Genomic DNA, 11,272 nt, shown 5'->3' on the forward strand with positions numbered 1-11,272 from the left:
ATAATAAAAAGTTGAGGTAATATGTAACCAACACGGCCAATTATCACGATTTCAACTCTTCACTAACCAATGTTTACGAAAATGTATGGAAACCTTACTTTCGATAATATATATATAATTTAGTATAATATTGACACTTAGTAATATCTTACTTCAATATTTTACTAAGACAATATATATTATATTATAATTTAGTAACAATCAATTGAGAGTTTATTGATTCAATTTACGTTTAATAATTTGAAAACTAGAAATATTTTAATGATTTGTTATAAAGGTTAATTATATATGCTTGACCGATTGAGTTTTAATTCAGTTGGTATTGATATTATTGTCAATGCATAAGGACATGAATTCGAGTATATTGAAGCACGTTTATCCTTTTATTTAAGGATTGAGATAAGTTATGGATAGTTTCTAAGTATTATATCAACTTAAAACTTTTAGAGACTTTTACAATTGAATTAGATTATCGATAAATAATACAAATTAACATTTTAAATATTTGGTTTTGACTTTCAATGTTTAATATTTTGAGACTACTTCATATTAACAAACCATTTAGTTGTTTTAACTGAATTTTAAAGATTTAATATTTTTTAGCCGGCAATGAAAATTGTAATACGAGAGACTAAGTCACATTGGCTATCTAATCTATCTCAATCTGCTCAAATATGGTTCAATATTTGATAGGATAACTTGCTATTAAATAGTATATTTAATTGGATAGCTGAGTAAGAATCAATCACAAGTATTAATATAACATAATGTATACGTGCCACTTGTTCCTTTGGAATTGAATGTTATCAAAATTGTTATTTTATTTTTATTGATTTCAAGCTGTTGTGTATGTCACGTATTTAAGCTAAATTTGAAAGATATTCTATTTATTTGTTTCATTCAAATTTTGATTAGTCTAGATTATTTTATTATTATTTGATCTATGAATTTAACTTATAAATAAATTCTTTTACAATTTTAAAAATACATCAATTAAAACTCATAACACTTTTGGAGAATTTTGTGTTTACGTTTTGAGGGTTTTTTGTTTTCGGGTTTGGAATTTAGTTTTTATCTCTATCTTTTATACTCTTCGTTCTTTTACTATTATAGTAAAATTATCTTTGCCCGTGGGAAGAGTTTTTCACGTTAATTTTGTGTGTTTATTTGTTTGTCAAACAATTAAAATTTAAATATCATTTAAATATTACATTATTCATAATTCAAGAATAAAGATAAAATAAAATATTTGCATAAAAATCTAAGTTTAGATGTAATATTGCACCAAATGATTTTTAACTTTGCTAAAATTAGTTGTTGGACTTCAAAAAGATTTCAATGTATATATACTAATATCTTTATTAAAATTAGGTTTAACTTACGATGTTTAAAATATATTCGGTTTTTTTTTTTTTTGGTACTCAAAATTTTTTATCTAATTTAGTATTTAAAATACATTCATTTCCGGTACCTAAAATATTATGCAGTTATATATTTTAATCTAATTTTTAATATTATGGTTTAAAAAAGTGGGCAATAACCTTATTTCATCATTCTCTTATTTTCAGTTTTTTTTTTCCTTTCTAACCTTTATTTTTTAAAAGAGAATACTATTTTTCTAAATCTATAAATTAATCTTGAAACCTTAACCCACCAAATTTATTTTTTTTATTGCCGGGTTGCCTTCGTCGAGAGCTTATCTTCTATCATTTAAATCAACCAAACAATACCCAAAAAACTCAATCTTGCTTTGTCTAAAATTTTGATCGATGCTTTTTTTTTTTATTAACTTTTTAAATAGAGATGATAGTTATGATATGAATATAGCTATGGTAACGGAGAGGAAGATTTTAGCCATATTGATTGTGTTAAGAAAAAAGATGAAAGAGTTGATAAGATGAAGGAGTGGGGAAGAAGAAGAAGTTGGAGAGAGAAAGAGAGAACGTGGCAAGAAAAAGAATCATAATTCTTTATTAATTTAATTTAATTTAATAAATGTAATTTTAAGTAAAAAGGAATTTAAGTAATATTTTTTATGAAAATATAGAAGTCATTATGTTACCTTCGTTGAATTTTTTTTTAAAAGTTTGTTAGGCATTTATCATAATTGACTTGAAAATCAGATAAAATTCGGGTCGTCCACCCGTTACTTAGATAGGGCTCACTAGCCAGATATGTGCAAGCCTTACGGAATGAAGCTCGCAAAAGGTGTTCACAAGGGAAACTTGTAGATCCAGCTCGCACAGGACAGGAGGGGTTTGCAAGGGGAGCTCGCGAGTCTCGACTTGTAGGAGCCCAAGGAGTGTCCAGCAGGCTGCCCAAAGTAGTAAACGTGCTTAACATGCATAAAGTCTGTTAAAAGCGTAAAAATTCTATGAATAGTAGCTATATATATAAAGATTCGATTGTCCCCTCTAATGAGACACCTCTAATGAGACACAACGGAAAAATTACTCATCAAAGTCAATTACGTTTTTAGACTAAAATTACAAGAAAAAGATACTTAAGTATTAAATTGGGAAAAAAAATTAAAGTATCAAAGTAGTAAAACGAATATACTTTAAGGTTAATTTGTAAATTAAGCTTTAAAATTAAAAAGCTTTCAATGTATCTTTACTAATATTTTGATTAAAATTGAACGTTTTGTTGAAGTAAAATTATTTTGTCTAAATAATTTAAAATTATATAAAATATAAAAAATAATTATATATTTTTAAAATTGTAATGAATTTAAAAAACACACACACAAACTTTTATCAACAGAGAAGCTAATGGAAATTTTTAGAATTTTAGACACAATTTATCACAAGAAACATGATCATTCATCAATAAATTAATAAATAAAATTGATTTTGTAAAAGAAGAGTTTTTTTATTGTGAAGTCTTTTTCGTTGACACCACTAAGGGCTAGTTTGGCAATGCTTTTGAAAAGTGCTGTGAAAAAGTGCTTTTGAGAAGTGCTTTTGAAAAGTTTGGTTTAAAATTTGAGTGTTTAACATTGCTGTCAAAAAGTGCTTTTGAGAAATAAAATGTCCATTTTAGACATGTTATTATCCAGTAACAAATATGCATTTAAATAATATTTAAATTAGTTAATATTATTATATTTTAGTAAGAATATAAAAAATTATTATAACTTCTTGTTAATATTTTAATATATAAAATATAAATTTTAAATATTTTAAGCAATAAATATGAATTATTTATAAAATTTAATTAGAATATATAAACTATATTTTAAATATTTAAATATAACTATTAAATATTTGTAATTAGTATTTTAAAAATATTTTTTATTTTTAATTAATAATTTTAACACATTTGTAATTAAGTACCAAGAAAAAAAAGAGAAAGTACTATGTTATTGGAGGGGTGAAAATGTAATTAAGCACTAAAAGTGCTTTTGGGAGAGGAAAAGCTAAAAATTTTATCTTCTTCTTTTCAGAAATGCTTTTCAAAAGCTAAAAATTTCAGCCAAAAGCAGCTTGTTCTGTACAGCTTTTCTTCCAGAAGTGTTTTTTGAGTCAGAAGTGCTTTTGAAAAATAATGCAGAACTGGCCTAGGAGAATCCAATAGGTTGCATTTTGGGTCCAATGTATGGCAAGAATGTCAAACTTTATTGTAAAGGAATTATTCAATACCTGGAAATAAATTATCTTGCATGCATTTGTAGTAACTTTGCTCAAAATCCTAACTCTGAAAATGAAGAAAGCTGAGAATATGTATCTCAAATCTCTTAAACCTGAATTTCTCTTCATATTATTACTATTATTATAAACCCTTCCTATGGGGTTACTTGTTCATTTTACCATGGCTGCATCAATTGATGTTGGTAACATCCAATTCAGTTTGACTGCTTTCACCCCAAATATGCCTAGCATAGAGTTTGAAAATGATACAACCCCATCAGATGGTGCAATCCAACTCACCACCAACCAAAGGGACAAAGCTTTAAACGGTAGTGTTGGTCGAGCCACTTATTACCAACCGATGCACCTTTGGGACAATTCATCAGGGAATCTCCGACTTGCAGATTTCACCATTCATTTTTCTTTCTCCATCAATTCATTGAATAAGCCCTCCGGAGATAGGGGCGATGGGTTTGCGTTTTTCCTTGCTCCCAATGGCTCAAAAATCCCTCCTCACTCCGGAGGTGGTTGCTTGGGACTTCAAAATTGCGATTCAGATGCCAACTCTAAATTTGTTGCAGTGGAGTTTGATACGTTTCCCAATGAACGATGGGATCCTCCGACGATGTCAGATCACGTGGCCATTGATCTCAACTCTGTCAAGACTTCTTTTTACCCTGTCGAATGGCTGTGGAGTGGCATTGAACATGGAGGAAAGGTTGATGCTTTCATCACTTACAACTCTAGTACAAAAAACCTTAGCGTTCTTTTACTCGATGCTGATGCCTTACTTGTCAAAATTCATCTTGTCTTTCTGCAATATTGGATCTTAGTCTATATTTACCAGAATGGGTCACTTTTGGCTTCACCGGATCAACTGGGTCTAGGATTGAGCTACACACTATTAATTCCTGGAATTTCAACTCCAGCCTACAGGTTTCCATGAATTCAACCATCAATCCTCCAAATATGGCACCGAGCCCTCCAATCAACCCCAAAAGGGAGAGCAAGACATGGCTATGGGTAGTTCTAGCCATTGCTGGTGGCATTTCTGCATTGCTCCTAGTTATGGGTCAGGTTTGGCTCTTCTGTAGGAGGAGAAAGTACAAAAGGATGAGGGAAGATGGGAGCATGTCTGTCAACGTAGACATGGAAATGATGACAGCACCTAGGAAGTTTTCCTACAGGGAACTCAGGCTTGCAACCAATAATTTTGCCGATGAAGGTCTCCTTGGAGAGGGAGGTTTTCGAAAAGTTTATTTAGGCTTCTTGAGGGACATCGGTTCCAACATTGCTGTCAAAAGGATAACTCCAAATTCTCATCAAGGGGCGAAAGAGTACGAATCAGAAATTACCACTATTATCAGATTGAGGCACAGGAATTTGGTCCAACTCATCGGTTGGTGCCATGACAATAAGGAGTTCCGCATTGTGTATGAGTTCCTTCCAAATAGGAGTCTCGATTACCATCTACACAAAGAGCCATGCTTGTTGACATGGGATACAAGGTATAAAATCGCCATGGGAGTTGCCTCAGGGTTGTTTTAACTGCAAGAAGAATGTGATCGATGCGTGCTGCATCGAGACATCAAGTCAAGTAATGTTCTGCTAGATTTTAGTTTCAATGCCAAGCTTGGTGACTTTGGGCTGGCTAGGCTTGTTGACCACGGACAAGGGTCTCAAACAACAAAGTTGATCCTTGGGACTGATGGTTATATAGCACCCGAGTGTCTTGAGACATACAAAGCCATTAAGGAATCCGACATATACAGCTTTGGTATTGTTGCCTTAGAAATAGCCTCCGGAAAGAAGGCCGTAGCTGTAATTGAAAGGAATGGCAAGAGATTCAAGACAAAACTGGTGGAATGGGTTTGGGAATTGTATAGGGAAGAGCGTCTTTTGGATGCTGCTGACCCAAGATTGTCTGGAAACTACGACATGGAACAAATGGAACGGTTGCTGTTAGTTGGGCTGGCTTGTGCTCACCCAAACTATTTTGACCGCCCATCCATAAGACAGGCTATTGAAATCCTTGGTTCCAAAGCCCCACTGCCCAGTTTACCACGCGAGATGCCGGTTCCAATATACATTGCAGCTCTGCAAGACAGCATCTTTACATGTTCAGCATCCACTTCATCCTTTCCCAGTGCCTCCAACAGAAGCCAAACTCAATGTTCAGGCACTGCGTCAAGTATCCATTCCTTCAAGGATAAAACAATGGCTCCAGGTTATGACACGGAAGCCAAGCAGTGAATTCCTGGCAGGTGGTAGTTGAACCTTCTTTTGTTGTATATATGGCTTCTTGTTTTCTAGTTTTGATGCTTTGTTATATCCATGGTTTCCGCACCTTGTATTTTGTTCTGTTGATTGGGTATTTACGAAGATCACAGTATTTAAAGAATTTAGTTTTTGATTGCTTTTGTTGGCTGTTAATTATAGTTTAATTTGAAATATTCTATAGATTTTCTTCCTTCCTAATTTGCTTTTATCTCTAAGAGATTGAGATTTCAGAAAATTGTGACTTCATATTGCCCAAGAACCACTAATGGAACTCAGTCACATTCTACAGGATGATGCAACTGGTCGTGTTATGCTAAGAAAAATATAGGTTTAGGTATGCAATTTAATCTTAAATTTTCATTTAAAAGAATGATATAATAATGCCGTGTAACAGCAAATTTTGGATATTATAATTATTATATTATAATTACTTAACTTTATTTTATCAAATTAATCTTTAGATGCTATTTTGTATTAGTTTACTATATTAAATTATAAATGTTATTAAATTTATCATAAAAATTATAAATTCTATACAAGAAATTAAATTTTACAAAAGAATTTTAGAAATGTTTGGGGTCAAATACAAATTTTTCTTTCCTTTAAACACTAATTATAATATTAAATTTAAAATTTTAAAACTTAAAAGGTTAAAAGAAAATTTCACAAAATTTAGAGGGATGGAGGCCCTACAACCCTTGAATTCGAAAATTTTTGTTGGGGGCAGGATAAGAATATAAATTGTTGGGAATAAACTTAAAATTTTCATACTAAAAGGATTTGAGTCTAAAATTACAATAATTCATTTTATTATGCCAAATGAATTATATTTCATTCTACCAAAAAGTAATAGTATAATTTAAATGTGATATTAATAAAATTTTGACAGTCATTGCTTCTCTAATGTTTCATTCATTTCAAAAATCACCCTAAAACTCATTGAATAAATTTGTTATGTTTAAACCAAATGTAAAATAAGTTTAAAAATTACAAAAAATTCTAAAGGACTCCTCGGTAGTCATAAATGTGGAGCTACTATAATTGTATTTTTATTAATATTTTTTGATATCCAAAACACATTGAATCTTCTCAAAATTTATAAAACTTCAACAATTAAATTGGTTGGTAATACAAAGAAATTGAGAAAAAATCTAGCTTATAAACGTTACAATTTCATAGAATCAGAAACTCTGTTGAGATTTTTTAGGAAATTGAGTCTGCAAATTTACCATTTTATCCTTTTAAAAAACAGTATAAATAGAATATCATTCTCTTTATATAGAACATAACAAGAGAAAAAATAATCTCTCATCCTTCTGTTTTTTAAATTCTGGTGTTCTGCAAAATTGCACGAGCTGAAAATTCTGTTTAGGAGATTGGGTTTTAAGCGGGATCGTCTGTGACTTCTCCAATCTTTCCTGAGAATTAAACCTAGTATGGTTTTGCCTGTTTTCTTTTAGTTTAATTTCCGATAAGATTTTCAATCAACTGCTTTTGTTTTTTCAGTTTCGATTCCTTTTGAGAAGAGCAATATCAATTGTGTTCGATCTTTTTTTTTTCGGGTGTACGAATATTAAAGTATTGTGTTAACCTTGAGGGTGACGTCTACTATATAATTATACCAATCAGGGTGAATTTGCTTCTAAAATAATGATTCTTCCACGACACAATGACTGTTTTATTTATTTACACTTAGTTTAATTTCCTAACAATTTTATTTTGCATTTTAAACAATGAGAACAAATTTTGGTAAATAATAAACTCTTACAATATTTTAATGAAAAGAAAAAACATTATTAGGAAGTTTAGGTCTTTCGTTGACACCACAAAGTAGTAGACTCCAATCTTAAAAACGCTGCTTTTTGTGTCCACGTTATTCACAATGCCTAGCATTTATATTTTTTATTTTATTTTATTCCCGAACTACTTATTATTTACTCCACCAAAGTACACCTTTTGATACTTTGATTAAGTATAAGCAACGAACTCAAATATTTTATATGGAAAATTCTTCCGAAAAGGATAAAAATTAGGGACAAAGGGTTTCAGCTTTTTATTAAATGAGTAAACAAATAACAATACAATATTGAGAAAATAAACTTAAATGTACAAATCCAAAACTTGAATACAAAGCCGTAACTCAGAAACAAAATTCTCTTTATATTTACAACGAAAACTCTCACGAAAACTCACCTATGACTACATCTTGTTGCCTTCAAAATAAAAACCCTGTAGTACTACATATTGAATTGCCTTCTTAATTGGTCTTTTAAAATAGGTATACAATGACCACTCTAAATAAGCTAAGATTAGAGTTCTGATCATGCTAAAATATACTTAGAGTAATCAAAGTTCGATTGGGAAAAGATAATGGAGTTTAACTAGGAGAAAAAACTCTGTGTTTGTGGGAAACAAGTCACCACGTCACCACGTCCTCATTCGCATCGTCACAACGTCGAGAAGCTTCTCATCGTGACGTTGCCAGCTAACTTTGCTAAGTGCCTGCAAACTATTCAACAAATGTGAGGCACGACCCACAGCTTTTACTTATCTTTCTAGTTTCAAGTTTAAATTATTACTAACTATTGCAATACATAAGTAATAAATAAGTTTTTCCCTTATGTTATTACACTAGTAACCAGACGAGACATTATATAAAAGAACCAATTGGACAGATATAATTAAGGTTAAAATAATTTATAATTAAATTTCAAGTCTTCGTTTATTAATTATGAACTTCTTTAGTCATGGAGTTAGTTCACTAAAAGTATTATAACTTAAGTACTTCACATTATTTACCATCATGAAAATTGTTTAATTTAAGCTTTAGTCTAATGGCATTGTTATATGTGTGTTGCCCTCATAGGATATTTGTGGTCCTTTTAGGTTTAATTTGTTCACCTAATATGATCCTTTTTTATCCTATAGTTAATGTTGTATCCTCTATGATAAGTGCATAGTTTTTAAATTACTTGTGATATTTCTTCTCTTGATTTATGTTTTTAATTATATTTATTACTGATTTAGGTAATAATTAGAAAAAAATGAGCTTAAAGTTTATTTTTGACAAATTTTTATGGTTTGGACTTTCAACACAATACAGTTTCAGTATTTTGACTATAACTTGAGCTACAAGCTCTGTTTCAAGCCCATAATATATGTTCGAAGGGAATTAAGAGATCTAACTAAAGTTATTTCACTATTCAAGCCTAATAACATCAAGAAGGCACCCAAACATGGTTTGGAAGTTTGACGCGAAAATTATCGAAAAATCTAAAAAATTCTAGTTTATGTATTCAAAGACACTTTTGTATTTTCTCCATTATGTTATTTTTGTGCTATAAATAGACATTTTAACGTTAAGAGAGGGAGGTAGTCGCTCCTAATTTTATTCTGATTTTGCATTTTATTTTCTATATGGGTTCCTAACTTTTTTTTTCTAATTGAAATAATATTCAAATTTTGATTTTACAAGTTTGTGAGATTGAATTGCTCTTAAACTTTTTTTTTTTTTTTTGCTTTCTAGAATTTGCATGCAGGGGCGAAGCCAGAAAATTTTTTTTAAGGGGAGCCGAAATTAAATTTTAATCTTTACAATAACAAAAATGCAATTTCATCATTTTAATAGCATATATTTTTTTAATTTTTAAAGGGTTAAATCAAATTTTTATATTTTTAGGGGTGCCACAATGTAATTTTACCTTTACTAATTTAAAATTTTAAAAAATTTAAAGGGCCTAAATGGAAAATTTTCCATTTTAGAGGGGGTTGAGGTCCCTGCCAACCCCCTAGTTTCGCCCCTATTTGCATGTCTTCTGGTTTAATTACAATTGTTCAAGTTTGTTAAATATTCAACTAGTATTTGATAGCTTAGAACAACTGCTTTGCCAATTAGATAATTAGTCAATCTATTGATTTCTAATATTTGTGACAATTGCACGATTATTTGTGTAGTATGCACAAGTGATCTAAGCTAAATATACCTTAATGATGTGTTGTTTAGCTAGAATTGGGTCTCTTTCGTTCTTAATGCTATTGATAGATTAAATTCTTAAGTGATTATTATAGTGTTGTTTGTCAATAAGGGAAGCAATTAATGACAATTGTCTTAATTATCGAGAAGGTAAGAAGAGATTAAGTTACTGGGCGATCGTCGGCAACTATAACCAATTTGTTAAAGAATATTGAAAATCATCTTTGCATCAATGATCAAACTCTTGAATCAAATGGATAATTTACTTTGACTAAGTTTCATCTCATTGATTTTTTTCCAAAATTTTGATTATTGCTTTCTTTGTTTTTCATTTTTTTCAAATCTTAATTTTAATTTTTAAATTTTCTTTAAACAGAACTCCCCATTCCCCTAATTTATTTTATTTGTTTTAGTTGAAAGAATAAAATTTCTACTGATCCCTGTAGATTCGGCCCTAATTTGATTCTTCTACTATTTTTTTTTCAAGTAGGTTTTATTTTTGGCGGCTTTGACAATCGTACATTCCATAATGAAAATGATCATTACTCGTACTAGTAATGATAAAATAATTTGACTCAAACAAATGACTCTTGACCTCATGTTCCATTTTCATAATACATACTATGTCAATGAGAGGATATCATTTGCTATTTTATTGAGCTATGCTTCCACTATTGTGAGTGAAACATTACCATGTATAAGTCATATAGGCTCGTGAAATGGATTCTACAGGTTATGTTCCCCAGAGAATGGTGTAACAGATCAGTGAAACCACAAATCCTATACCGCTAAAATTGCAATAGGACGGATTGAAGTCATCGTGGCGAATCTTATCTCCCTGAAGTTGCAGTGGAGCAGATTAAAGTTACGAATCTTATCTACCTAAAGTTACAATGGAGCAGTTTAAAGATAGCGAATCTTATTTCCCTGAAGTTGCAGTGGAACAGATTAAAGCTACAAGTTACAAATCTTATTTCCCTAAAGTTGGAGTGGAACAGATTAAAGATTGAAGCTACAAATCTTATCTCCCTGAGGTTGCAGTGGAGCAGATTGAAGTTACAAATCTTATCTTCCTGAACTTACAACGGAGTAAATTGAAGCGACAAATCCTATACCTCTGAAGTTGCAGTGGATTGGATTAAATCTACCATAACAAGTCTTATTTCCCTAAAGTTGCAGTGAAATAGACTAAAGTTACAAGCTACAAACCTTATCTCCCTGAAGTTACAGTGGAGTAGACTGAAATTACAAGTCTTATCTCCCTGAAGTTGCAGTGGAACAGATTAAAGTTATAAATCTCATCTCCCTAAAGTTGCAGTGGAGCAAATTGAAGCGATAAATCTTATATCTCTAAAATTGCAGTGGGTTAGAATGAAGCTACTTGAAAAAG

At 30.7% G+C, this 11,272-nt stretch overlaps 1 pseudogene; it reads left to right on the forward strand.

Annotated features, from left to right (window-relative positions):
- The first annotated feature begins 3,810 nt into the window (after positions 1 to 3,810).
- On the forward strand, positions 3,811 to 6,117 carry LOC108485332 (L-type lectin-domain containing receptor kinase IX.1-like; annotated as a pseudogene).
- Positions 6,118 to 11,272: the final 5,155 nt, after the last annotated feature.

This window comes from Gossypium arboreum, chromosome 4 (genome assembly GCF_025698485.1).
Source record: "Gossypium arboreum isolate Shixiya-1 chromosome 4, ASM2569848v2, whole genome shotgun sequence".
Taxonomy (NCBI): Eukaryota; Viridiplantae; Streptophyta; class Magnoliopsida; order Malvales; family Malvaceae; genus Gossypium; species Gossypium arboreum.